This window comes from Thunnus thynnus, chromosome 19 (genome assembly GCF_963924715.1).
Source record: "Thunnus thynnus chromosome 19, fThuThy2.1, whole genome shotgun sequence".
NCBI classification, from domain to species: Eukaryota; Metazoa; Chordata; class Actinopteri; order Scombriformes; family Scombridae; genus Thunnus; species Thunnus thynnus.
The window spans coordinates 5,156,195-5,170,689 of record NC_089535.1 but is presented as its reverse complement, the minus strand read 5'-3'; the positions used below and the strand labels follow the sequence as shown (position 1 = coordinate 5,170,689).

The 14,495-nt window shown below is 38.7% G+C and overlaps 1 protein-coding gene across 1 annotated transcript in view; it reads left to right on the top strand.

Moving 5' to 3' along the window:
• The first annotated feature begins 466 nt into the window (after nucleotides 1-466).
• The window catches only part of rph3aa (rabphilin 3A homolog (mouse), a), a 41,394-nt gene continuing 27,365 nt past the window's right edge, over nucleotides 467-14,495 (top strand). The window contains exon 1 of the mRNA XM_067574769.1: nucleotides 467-661. The gene's annotated coding sequence lies outside the window, so the exon portion shown is untranslated. The remainder of the gene's footprint in view (nucleotides 662-14,495) is intronic.

The window sequence follows — 14,495 nt, the reverse complement described above, 5'->3', positions numbered from 1 at the left end:
CAGTAGTAAAATAACGAAACAAAAAATACATAAATACAGGATAAAAGCCATCTGATTGAGATATGACATAAAACAGAATAAATAAAGGTGTTTCTTGAGGGTTTAGCTCATATTAGAGACAGTTTATCCATATATAGATATAGTTCTACAGTTCAGGGTGTCTACATATATGCTAAAAATGTCTTTGAATACACTAGAGTTGCTGGTGTGAATATAATACTTCCCAGATATCAAGAGCAAGTTTACAACGTATACAACATTACAGCCTTTAAAATATTCCTCAGTCATTTCATCTTGTAGTTTGCCTTGCCAGCAATTGGCAAGCCAAGTGGCATTCCCATTTAGTCTTCTTCTGCTGATGAGATGAGAGTGGACGGATTTAGTTAAACAGAGAGAGAGAGAGAGAGAGAGCGACAGAGAGAGAGAGAGAGAGCGACAGAGAGAGAGAGAGGGAGGGAGGGAGGGAGGGAGGGAGGCGGAGCGAGGGTTTTACTACAGTGTGTGTTGAGGAGGCTGGCAGTGAGGAGGAGGAGGAGAGTACAGGAAAGGATGCTGGATGCTGAGACAGAGCTGCTGTCGTAACATTGTGTGTCACAGAGAAGCAGCTCTCATCCTGACAGAAAAGAAAAAGAACAACACCACATCTGCTCGGAAGCCTAAGGTAAGACGACACAGTCTGTTTTTATTTATTTTAAAAGCTTAAGAGTTTTAACTGTTTGTTTTGTTTTTTTTAATTATGACCTCTCATGGCTTTTAGTTTCAACTTTTTCATTCCAGGTTGCTTCATAGCAGCTTACCTAATAATAAGCTGTTTAATTAAAAGGAACATTTCTGATATTTCCACAAATACCTCTTGTGTCTTCTGTAAAATAATACAAACAAATTCACTATTTAAATTTAAAAAACACTTTGATGTGATTTGTGACCACAAAAAAGGGAGGATTGATTGTGATTTCTTGAGATACATTCAATGTTTGTTTTATTTCTTTTAAATACAGTGTTCACAGATAGCTGATGTGATCTGAATTGTATACTACGATTTACATTGTCAATTTACCTCAGGCACTGGCAGCTGGCAGAGGAGGAACACAAAGGAAAAGAAAGCAGTGAGCGGGGATAAATGACTCATAAATGAATGATTCAAACAGCTTATTAATTACTTTGTCAGTCATCATCACAACACAATGGTCCACCCTAACACCACACTATGGACTGGACACAGTAGCATGCTTGTATATACACATTTATCATGGCGGAAGGTGAAGATAAAAGATTTTTTTAAAATCTGATAATGTTGAGATATAAGATTTTAATTGTTGAGCTTTACAGTTTTTATTGAGCTAGTAGGTGGATTTGTTACCTTTGGACAGAGCTAGGCTAGCTCTTTCCCCTTGTTTCCAGTCTTTATGCTAAGCTAAGCTAACCATCTCCTTCATAGTTCCATATTTAATGCACAAACATGAGAGTGGTATCAATCTTCTGATATAACGCTTAGCAAGAAAGCAAATCCATGTATGTCGCAAAATGACAAATAATTGCTTTAATCAAAAAAGAAAGAACATGTAAAAGTGTAAAAACAACAAATGTGCTGCACATAACTCCCAGAAAGCAGCCAGGCTAGCAGTTGTTTCCAGTCTTTATGCTAAGCTAAGTTAACCATGTCCTTTGTAGCTTCATATTTAACGAACAGACACAAAGCTGGTATTGATCTTCTTATCTAACACTTAGCAAGCAAAAAAGCAAATTTCCAAAAAATGCCTTAATTTGTGAAAAAAAAAACCCAAAAACAAAAAACACGTAAAATGTAAAAACAGCAACATATAACTCCCCCCCAAAACATAACTCATTGTTTTTACACTTTGGTTTTTGTACAGTTAAACAAATGAGATAATAAAACATGTTAATTAGAGAGATTTAGAGGAGCTAGCCAGGCTAGCTGTCTCCCCTTGTTTCCAGTCTTTATGCTAAGCTAGGCTAACCCTCTCCTTGAAATGGACTGACATGAGATTGGCATTAATCTTCTGGTCTAACTCTCAGCAAGAAAGCACAAAAGTTTTTTTTTTACTAACTTCACATTTGCATTTTGTTACAGATAAACAAATATGATATAACGTGTTAATTAGTGAGATTTAGAGGTGCAGGACTGTGTTGCAGCGGCTGTTTGTAACTCCATCACAAGTTTGGGTGTAAAGTCCATCTTAAATTCTTAGTTACTACTAACTAGTTTCAAACTAGTGATTTACTGAATCAGGTTGCACCATTAAAACTTAAGAAATGTCTCATCTAGGAAACACTTAGTAATGTAGAAACAAGTTGCTAGGACACGTCTGTAGTGCCGTCAAATAAGAAGCAACCAACTATGAAGTCACTGTAGCATCATGAACTGTACCATAACTTCCAAAAACAACAGTTTTAGTTGCCAAAAGATAAAATTAACTTAATTGTTAATACTTTGTGAATATAGATATGACATTATTTTATTTCTATCTGAATACCTGGAGAAATATGTGTTTAAGAATTATTAGTATTCATGCTGTTTACAGTGAGAGGGAAATAGCCGATTATGCTAAACTAACCAACGTTATTTGGTCATTTAGTCTAATGACATTGGCATAAAGTTTTGTAATTTGAGGTTTAGTGTATTTTCTCTGTTAAAAACAAAAACATACATACAAAAAAGCAAGAAGCTTTAAATAATAGCAACAACAACATAAGCTAACGTTACTTTTGTTAGATGGATAATTCAGCTAGCTAACACAACAGTTACACCTGGCAGTTAGTAGCTGTAGACATTTACTGACAGCTCATCTCTACTTAAGAACTAGTTTATAATTTAGGTTTTAAATTAGTGATGTGTAAAACTGCACTCAGTAAACACTGACATTATAACGAGGCAAAGTTTGAACTTACAAACAGCTAGTTCTACTGGCTAGCTAGGATGGCTGTTTCTCCCTGTTTCCAGCCTTTATGCTAAACTAGGCTAAATGTCTCCTTTGTAGCTTCATATTTAACAGACATATAAGAGAGTGGTATTGACTTGGCAACAAAGCGATAAGTGCAGGCTGTTTCCCTAAAGGTCGGACTATTTCTTAATAAAATAAAATACAAAAGCTATCAGGAAATACAGTCTTTCACAAAGTGGACAGTGAAATGTGTGCAGCAGAGATGAAGAGGCGTTCTGTCGTCTCTTTGTTTTAGTCACTGGTCATCTCCAGAGAAGCCATCCTTACACAAAGCTGACTGCCTAACGTTTAGTGGCAGCAGTGAAGCTACAAAGGAAGGGACGAGGAGAGAGGAGGAAGAATTGAGGCATGGATTTAGTGTGTGTGTGTGTGAAATCAATTTGCAATACTATAACACTCACTTTTTTTATTCGGTCTATCATCCCCAGCCACAGTCAAGTTTATCGAGCCTCCTCTTCTTTCCCATGCTCCCTGTAATCCCTACTGAATGCCCCTTTTGACCCCCAATCAGCCGTATTGACTACAGTTTGTGTGTGGTGGGTGGTGGTGGATTATACAGGTTGCTGACTGATGTGGCTAATGTGCTTGAACAGAAACGGTTCACGCCAACTCAACACTCCCCGCTTGCTGAACTCAGGGGAAATACTTCTTGCTGTAGGTTTTTATTTTCTTCTTGCATCAGTGCTTTTTGAGATGTTTGCAGTCAAGATGTAATTGTCTTAAGTGCTGCTTTTAGACATCTTAGTGATGAGATATCTGCTGTCAATATGAGGTTAATTAACCATTACCTGAAAGTAAACTAAAGTTAAAGTTCACCCAAATTATAAAAACACATACTCCTAGGATAGTCAAGTATCCTGGGAATTAGGAATCCAGGAACAAATGCAGGAATATATTTTGCCCTTATGTGAGCAAAGCTGAAAGTAGAGCTGTGGAAGTAGTAGATGACAGATGGATGTGTAGTGCACCAGACATTCATTCGCATCCTCTCACAGATTTTTTTATTAACTGTAACTACAATCTTTCCAAAAATATGCCTTACAATAAAGGGACACTGCACTGTTTTTACAAATGAAGATCAGTTTTTTCGTCACAAGGAATACAGCTCAGCCTGTGAAAACAGATGTGAAATGTCTTCATGAGGAGTTTTGTAAAGTTTCAGTAAAGTAACCCCGATGATTACTTCAACTTTATAACAGAAACCGAGTGTTACAACCTGGGAATGTGGAGTTTAAGAGACGCAGGTATTTCTCAGGCAGGGAGGGTCTAATGCTGTTGCATCAGCGAGTTGCATCATGGGAAATGTAGGAAAGAAGTGTTTCGGGAGCTTGACTCATACCAGGAACTAAAATTTTAAAACAATCTGTGCAATCTCTGTACTGGGAACCTGAGAGATGTCATGGAGATGTTTTTTTTTATGATTTGTGCTCTCCTTTTAATTTCATATTATATTTCATATTCACATTATTTTGCCTTTTTCCTTCTAGATGGCAGCAAAAACCTTTGGTTTGGCACTTTCAGTCAATTTTGTTTGACAAAGACAATGAAGAAGAAGTTGAGCTTTTATGAACGGGATGACATGCGCAGTATCATCAATATTTTTTACGGTGCAACTGTCTTGTGACACAATGTTGTCTTTAACAGCCAAAACACCAAGTATATCCTCATATCTCAGTCCAAGAAAAACTGTATTAAATCCAAGTGAACCACAGTGAGACTGTGAAGTGTACACACACGACAAGACTAAAGACATGAGGCTGAGAAGTTATGCCAAATCAAGAGCACAGAAGATTAAATTTAATTGTTGTGGGGGTGTTTTCTCCTTGACACTTCTCCATACTGCTGCATTGATTTAGACATGTAGACATGTTTTTTTTTTAAATCCGTCTCTTGCAAGTCCCCCAGCTTCATGGACATACAATACTAAATCACTGGAGAACCACTTCAACCAAACCCTAACTTTACCCAGCTGTTTAAGTTGTCTAACATCCCCTAACCATGCCTTAACCATAGTTTATTTGCCAAAACCACAATCTTTCCCCAACCAGAGCTATCATAGTTGCCATGCTTGTCGAAAGCTTTGGTACTGCAAGTAAAAGAAAACGTCATTAAACGTATTTTGGGGTTTTACAGTATCGTCCAATATCAAAGCTATTGTCTAAAGATAGTGTTGTTGTTTGAGATGATATTTATTAGTGAATGTTTGTGGGAAAACACATAAAAAACTGTAGAGTAGATGTAAAATTACTAAAACAGCACTGATGTCCTTTTCACACTGATTACAGTCAGAGTCAGAAAGACGCTTGACTTGTAAAAACACAGCAACAAAGCGTCTAGTCTGACTTCTGGACCCCTGACTGAATGTCTATGTCTCAGGAGGCAAATATAGCAGACATTTCTGCATATGAGGGGATGTCACAGTCTATGAATGGTTGATCCACAGATTGGTGGTGGTTGTGTTTGTCAGACATGTTTTCCCCCGAGGCCCCCGACGGGCAACTCAGGCCATGCAGGAGAGAAATCCACACATAGCAGCATATAAAAGTGTCATAGCGGTTTTTCTGTTTACGGCTCTGTTTCTCTGACACATCCTTCCTGGCTGTAAACAATTCCAGTGCGCCCATGATACACTGCTAATCAAACACTTCTGGCCACTGTGGATTCGTGCATCACATCTGCTGCTCCTGCTGTGTTGTGAGAATTCCCGAGTGCTGGAAACGATAATGCCTCAGCTGCACAACTGAGGAGGAGGAAAGTCAATTACTGTACATCTCAACCGTCCAAATTGCTAAACGCTCCAGTGAATGAGCTCACGTGGAACACTTCTCACTGGAAGTAATGGGAAATGGGAAATTCATGAATTTCAATTGATTGCTTAAATGGATTAGGTCCGAACGGACTTGACCCCAGTTTTATGATTGAAGAGGTAATTTCACACACTTGAACTGGACAGGTGCCCATATAAAACATGCCAACAATATAAAGCTGCCTTTTATTGCCTTAAACAATACAACATGTGTTTGTGTTGTTTGCATTTGTATTTGGTTTGTTATAGTTTAAGCTCCTAATTTGGGGCATAGTGACCATTCAGACACTCACAAGAAAACAAAATTAAATTTAGCACTTTAGATTTGTAGCGCCTTTAGTTGTCTGCATGTAATCAACATAGTAATATTATAATATAACAATATATCTATGAGCCTTTGTTTACAAATTCCTATACAAAGTAATAATGTTATTATTGAACCAATGAAGAGTCAGGTGAAAACACATTTGAAGGAATTCATGTAACTCACGTCATCTGCACTAAAGGCCCTGTTCACCCAAATAACATAAAACCTAAACTGTATTTACTTCTAGTAGTATCTACTGTAGCTGTGGAGTGTTTCACACATTGTCCACTCTCATAGTTTGGATCAGATTTGGGCTCCAACATGTAAAGATGTATTTGAGTTTAGTTTGAGTTTGAAGGTTTATATTTCAAGTGAAGAACGAGAAAAAGAAGTAAAATCTGACTACTACTGTTTGTTTACATGGCCTCCAAATCCAGAAACTGGCCAATCAGAACAGAGTGGGTTCCTTGGGAGGGGGGCCCTTAAGTTTTTTTTCCACAAAAAACTTTAATAAGCTCCTTAATAAATCTTTAATTTACATCTACTCCTCCTCCTTCATTGAAAATAATCTCTGAATATGTAAGTGTTATTCATTTCAAAAGTTTTGCTGCTGTACACAAGATGTTTCCTGCTTCACTGTGAAGTCCATTCTCAGTGTTTTAAGGTTCCACATCACACTTGTGTAAAGTTCGTTTCACACATGCACTGCAGCCCTGAAGTTATCCTGAGGAGCTGTATGTGTGAACGCAAATGTCCAAATCAGTTGGACCAGACATGAAACAAACTTCACCCTTCCAGCTCTCTACTACAAAGTCCATAATGTCTGACTGAGCCGGTCATTTTCCGGAGAATTCACAGCGATCGAGTGGGCGTGTTGGTGCCGTTTCTATCATGCGACTGGCGCGCAAAAATACAAATATCCAGGGGTGAAGAAGAAGGGTCATTTACACCAAGAGTGACAACGAGATTCGGGAACTTCTGTCGGTAAAGGCTGACGCCAAAATTGTCGGACTAATTCAAGGAACAGCAAGAGACTCAGTTGTTTATGACCAAATTATGGACCAGATATGTGACCGCACGTACTTCTTGGGTCATGTCCTGCCTCCTGCTCGCTCTACCCAGGCACCACCCCTCACCCCTAAACGAAACGTAGTATTTCCAGTAAGTGAGAACGCGTCTGACATGGACAATCTCCTGATGTGTGCCATGTCAGGACCTGATTATATACGTTATCCAGAGTTTATATGTTGCATACTGGACCATGACTGGCTCCAAAGTAGTTGTGATATCACAAATCATTCTCATAGCTACACGTGTTAAACTGAGATTTTATGGTGAGCACAGAGAAACTTTCCTCCTTCAGCAGATGAATGTGAAAACAAACTCTGCACATACATCATTCTGCACACTGAAGAGAATAACGAGCAAAACACATGTTTTGACTGGAAGGGGACTTTAATTTTGTTGGTCTCTTGGGAGCAGCGGAAACATGCCGTAAAGACTGCATTGACATTTTGTACATTGTCATTATTCTATCTCTGTCCTGCTCTAATCCTGCAGCCAACCTCCTCGGTGTTGAAGTCAGACGATTCACAAACTGCCTCGATCTGCAGTCTCTCTCTCTCTCTCACACACACACACAGAGGAATGAGAGAGACAGATACAGTAGACAGAAAGAGACAGAGATAGACAATAAGCCTGAGGTTTGCGTTCTGTTTGGCTCAGTTTAGTGGCTTCACTGCTGCCTCTGGTGTATTCACACACGCACAGAGATACGGAGAAGCTGTGATTTCCACTCACCACTTACCATATGGATGTTTGCTCTCGTATTGAACTTGTCATGCAGAGCAACACATGCAGATGGCCGCAGCAAACATACTGTACACACGACAAGCTGCTAATTACATCTGTTGTTACTTGTATTCTTCTTTTTAACAATTATTTGCTTTTGGTTTTAAAAAAATCCTGCAGATGATTAGAGACATCCATTTAGCAACTTAGCATGCTAACATTTGCTAATTACCACTAATGACAAAGTACAGCTGAGGCTGATGGGAATGTCATAAAGTATTGGAAATTAAAATTTTGAACACATGGAGGTGCTAGATCAAAAGTCAGAGGATTACCATAGTTATTCAGTTTTATCCTGTGAGGGACATTAATATGTGTACCAAATTTCAAAGCAATCCAGTCCAGCAAACAATTCATTTAAAAACCAAAAATATCAACCTAATGGTAACACTAGAGGAAAGGTTAAGGGGGTCACCAAAGTCAGTAGGAGTCATCCTCTGTGGATCATGAATGTCGGTTTACCAAATTTTGGTGCGAATCTGTATAATAGATGTGGAGATATTTCACTGGATAAGTGAACATTTTGACCTGTTGGTGGTGCAAGAGAAATGTTACAGGATCACTAAAGTTATTGCAATTCATGTCTGAACCAAATTTTATGGCAATTCTCGACTTCCGGTCGGCCATGCTGATGTCCCCTCTTGGGGTCGAGTTCAGTTTAAACCAAAAGTCCAAGAATATCAAATGTCCAGTAAGGTATGGCGGCTGTATGGAGTATTCCCATTGGTGACCTGACAAAAAAACAACAATTTATCAACGATATGATGACTAAATTGTTGCCTCCATTTTTTTCTAAGTGAAAGGTTAGGGTATCACAAATGTCAGTAGGTTTCTTCTTCAAGGCACCATGCATGTCTGAACCAAATTTCATGTCAATCCATCCAATAGTTGTTGAGAGATATCACTCAAAACCAAATAATGTCAACCTCATGGTGACACTGGACAAAGAGTCAGAGGATCATGTACTAGGATTCATCCTCTGGATTCTATGAATGTTTGTGTCAGGAAAAAACATCCAGTAGTTGTTGAGATATTTCAGTCTGGACCAAATTGGTGCACCAACCTTCTGACATCGCCATCTATAAAGCCACATTGCAACAGTAGCGTGGCTAAAAATGCACTCATATGAGTGACAGCACCGTATCCGTCCTCCTGTCATCCGTCAGCCTCCTTGTGTTTGATGTTTTCTTAAACCCATCTTTCACACCCATGTTTTGTTGTCCTGCCACCTCCTCCGCTACACAGAGTCGGTGAAGGATTTTCTAGAAAATTATGTGACGTCAAAGCTTTCAGCCACCCATGTTGGGATTTGAAGAACAGATTACTCTTATATCTACGCTTGGCTTTACCCAGGAGTCATCAGCAAATGGTTTGCATGTATGTGTGTGTATATGCGAAGGTTAACCATCCCCAGAGAGTCATCAGACAGGGGATAAAGTAGGTGGTGATGCTTCTTTGCAGAACTAAGCTCCATAAGCTGCTTCCTCACTAGTTTGACGAGCCTCAGTGGAGGAGTGTAGTGGAGGTGAGACCGGATAGATGGATGATGATGAATGGGTGAAAGAATGAATGGATAAAGCTTGTGTGCAGATTGAAGGCGATGATAATGGAGGATTGATGCTTGGATGAAATCTGTCAGCTGTGTGAGGAAGGGAATGGGTAATGAAAAGGAGGGAAGTTGCATGAGTGTGTTGAATAAATGTGTGTAGAGATGTTCCAGTCTAATTCAGATGGGAGTGTTTGGACTCATTGGGGAATGTTATGTGTACCGTAAATAACAGGGATTTTGCAGTTGTAGTAGATGAGGTTGTTTGAACTGGGTTTCCTGAGATGACTTACCTCATTTGAAGTCCAATGAGGGATCCAACAGCTCAGGATGAATGACTTAAAAGTGTAAAAGAACGTATTTGTACATTGATTCTTTCTATGAATCTTTTGAAGGATAGTTCCTGCCTTGTGGCGAAGTTTGTTTTCTCATTAAACAGTTTAATTCTGTGTGCTTCTCCTGTCCTTAGTTGTTGGGGTTTGGTCTTAGGTTATCAACTATTACAACAAAACATGTCATTGAAATAAATATGTTTTAGGATAACACTATGGTTAAGACTTGGTCAGGTTTTGACACACAAAGTTAGATTAGATTAGTGATTAGATTTAGGGAAAGATTTGGGTTAAAATGACTACTTCTTTAAAGGATAAAGGTGCCGATTTTTTCTGATTGTCAACAAATCTCATGTTTGGATCCAAACCAACAATGAGCTGATCGACTAACAAGTATTGTATGTGTATCCAAAGCCTGATATATCTTATTCCTCTGTGCCGTAGACCTCCGTTGTTGTCCAAAAACTATTAAAAACACGTCAATGACATGTTCCCTCATTATGAAGAGTTTGGTCATGTTAGTTTGTTTAGAAACAGCTCCAAAGACTAATAACAGTTATCACATTTTCAGTCTCCAGAGAGTAGTTCTGTGTAAGGCCGACACCATTGAGCATGTGCAGGAAGGCAGATCTGTTTACAGAGCTTCTTTAGCTTGTTGTGCTACATATCACAAACTCTTGACTTTGTGTCAATAAAGATCTGTAAAACAAACCGCATTCCCTTGCATGAGCAGTGGCGTTCATCAATGAGTCAACGCAAACGTGTATTCAATATTGTAAAAAAAACAAAAAATATCCACAAAATATTAGACACATGTCCTGCTGAAGATGGGATGGAGCTGCATCCAGCTGATATCCAGGGTAACTTAGAGGTTACTGGTTAGAAAAAAGAAAGATGAGCCATAATTCCCATCACTAAGGTGGTTCATCAGATAATCTGTCAGACTTTGCAATAGCCCTGATCCAGGACTGGTATTTTTTCATATTACATTTCTGCATCACTATCTCCTGGAGCTCAGACATAAAATTTATTACATAGGATGGTGGATAATCTTCTTGGTGACCTATAGAGTGAGGGGAAAAAAAGGATGTCAGGTCGATGTAAAGAAGCAAAAAACATGATTTATTCGGTGAGACAATGTAAAAAGGCTTCACAAGCAGGTCAGTCGAAAATATGCAGAAAAAAAGGAAGCTAAGAGATGCAAAAAAAATGAGAGAATTTAATATGCTCAATGTGTGCACAAATACAGGCAAATGAATGGTATAAAGAACACAGAAAGGCTTGGATCAGACAAAGGTCTCTTCCATTAATGTCAGTTCAAACCATCCAAAACAAAGATGGCGCTGGACCTATTTGTTCACTGCCTTGAGGACCACAGCTGAGCTGAAACCTTTGTCTGTCAGAATAAATCATAGGTTTTGTTTCTTTACACTTGCCCGATGTCATTTTTTTTTTCTTTATGGGTTCACCTATGGGTTGTTTGTTTGTATTTCCAACATTTTTGGAAAGTTCCAGCAGATACTGTAGAAATGCTTTATTGGCAAAGTATGTTTAAGTATACAAGGAGTTTAAGTCTGTCCAGTGGTAGAAGAACTACTCAGATCCTTTACATAAGTAAAAGTATCAATAACACAATGCAAAAATACTTCATTACAAGTAAGAGTCCTGCATTTAAGTAAAAGTATAGAAGTATTACCAGCTAAATTTACTTCATAAGGGTCATAAGATTAATCTGAGGGGTCTTGAGATGGTAGATTAGGTAGGAGAGAAGAAAAAGCAAAGTTCTGTTACAAAAATTTGGATGAATTTTTCAGAACTTTTCTTTAATCTTTTTCTTTAATCATTTTTTTGTGAAATATTATAGAGTTTTACCTCTTTTGGCCTCAAAATGTTATCTATTTTTTTTTGTAAAACATTTGGGAACCACTGGTTTAATCTTTAACAATGCAGCATAATTTATAAACTCATCATTATGTTATTTTATGTAAAACTTTAGTCTGAAACTAAACCAAGCTGTAAAATAACTGTAGTGGACTAAAAAGTACAACATTCACCTCTGAATTGTAGTAGTGTAGAAGTATCAAGCAGCATAAAATGGAAATAATTTACTAAGTAAAGTACAAGTACCTTAAAATTGTACTTAAGTACAGTACTTGAGTAAATGAACTTAGTTACTTTCCACAACGTTTGACCGAGACACTGAAATGATCCTTTAACTTGAGATGATCATTATCTGAAAAGCTTCTCTGTCTTTCCTTGCTGAATAATTACTATCTAATCGTTAGATAAATTATTCAATGGAGCTTCTACTATGTAAATGCCTGTTTTTATTAAGAGTAAGCACATTTTTCTTGTGCACCTAAAATATGAATATGAAATTTAAAAAAAAGAAAGGAGAGGTAAAATCAGTCATAAGTAGGGAGGCCTCTCGGCATCAAAGGAAACACAGAATGACGCAATCTGTCAGCTTTCCTCCCTGCGGCGCTTACACACTTCCTCACACAGTGTGTGTTTGCTTGTGTGCTGACATAAATTACTTGTGTGTGTGTGTTTGTGTGTGTGTGTGTGTGTGGCCCTGCAGCTCTTATTCAGCCCACATAGTCTCACAGAGCTAAAATGCCTTGGTTTCCTTTTACTTCACGTCAATTTGCAATGCCTTTCTCTGTGCCACTGACCGTGTGTGACAGCTCTCCCTGCACGCACAGTCTGCGTTCACGTGTGTGCTCTTTATGTGTGTGTGTGTGTGTGTGTGTGTGACAGAGTGGGGGACAGCGTGTGTGTATGTGCACTTTCTTTGCATGTCAATTTGTATTAATGTTAATAACAGGTTGGTGAAAGTCTTGATTACAGAAGACCTACTTTGCTGTGCTCGCCAGCTGCCGGGAGACAGACAGGCTGAGTCGGCTTTCTGATATGAAAGTTGACAGTCGTGAGAGAAAACTGGTGACATCTTTGGTCGTCAATCCAAAACGGTGTCCTACGATACCCCCTGTGAGACTCATCCACCTATGACTAATTTGGAGCTTTGGTGAGCAAAAACAACCTGAGGCAAAACTCTGATCGCGTCAGAAATTTAAGACCAAATTCTCACGATGTGACTGCTGCTATGACGCACGACTAACAAGTCAGAATACAACATGAAATGACGCAGAATACACTGGCTGATGTGACATTTCATGTGTGCTGTTTTTTTTAATAAAGTTTAGGGGGGTAAACACACGTCGGAGCTGCAGATGGATGACGCAAGTTGATGACGTGTCTCTGTCCTCATACATGTTGTTTTTCTATATTTACGTCATAGCGCTAAGATTCACGTCACAATCTGACAACCTCAATCTGATATAGTACAGATTACAGATTGTGAACAAGCAGCAACAACTAATTGAAGCTGGTGTGGAAGTACCTTGAAGCGCCACCGACGGCTGCTAGCTGCTCCAACTGACTCATATTCACAAAGCCTCAACTTCTCTCTAGAAATACTAAGTCAGTCATTGTTTTCAATGAGTTATTATGGTCTCAATCTCTAAATTCAGGTCCTCTAATAAATATGCTGGCGGCATTTCTCCATTAATAAGATTTGAAGGCTGACAGTTGGCTCACCTGCTGCTCTCCTCGGCTCCGGGACTTGCACTATTGTTGCAATATTTCACAGAGTTTAATTTTGCTTGATTACGATACCTGCCCTGTTAGCATCATTTAGCTATAGTGGCTAATGTTAGCCCAAGTGTGCACTGCTTGGTGTTCGCAGTAAGCTAGCTTTAGCTTGGGTTTGAGGTAGCAGGGCGTGTTTCAGGAGTGTGAAAGGCAACACCCAACACTCCTTATCTAGAAGCTTCTTGCTCCAAATGGAAAAGATGCAACTCTGGGCTTCAAAACGGCTAACAAATACGTTATTCAGCAAAGCACAAATAGTGTTCTTTTTACGAATATTTGTTTCATACAAATATTTTAAAAATTATTTGTTTTCAGGAAGAAAAAAAATCACGTTAAATACCAGCACACAGGTTGGTTACATCACTATCTCAGTGTCTCTCTGCTCTGTCTATCAGCAGGTCTCAACGAGGGGAGTCACATCCACCTGCTACATGACTCACATTTCCTAATTTGGACATCAGTCCTGGAGTTGGGGATGTTCCCCAGGGATAAAGCTGAGCTACTGACACAAATGAAGTGCTCCCAAGGGAACACTTCATGAACACTTATTGTAACACTTTCATTTTCTAAAATTAAAAGCGTAATAAAAACAAAAACAGGATTTTTATGCCTCTTTCCACTTTTATTCGAATACAAATACAAATAATTTTGCTGCCTCAACAAATACAGATACAAATACAAATACTGGGCCCTCTGCACATCCCTACTCGCTACGTCCATCTTTATATACATGCTTATGATTGCGACCAAGATATTATTATAGGCTTCTTGCACAGTATGGCGTGCAATAGACTTACATGATTGTTGTTGTTGCAGAGTCTAAAGGTGCCTCCAGGGAGAGACAGGCAGAAAAACAGAGAGACAAGCAGTAATAAAGACAGACTGTCAAACACATTGATAATATGACAGTTAACAGAGGAGCGAACATTACAGAACAGCACCTTGCTCTTAAAAATATTCTACTTTGATCTTTGCTGTTCGATGACATGGAAAAACAAAATCCTCTGACAATCTACATATTTTTAAAAAAAAAAAG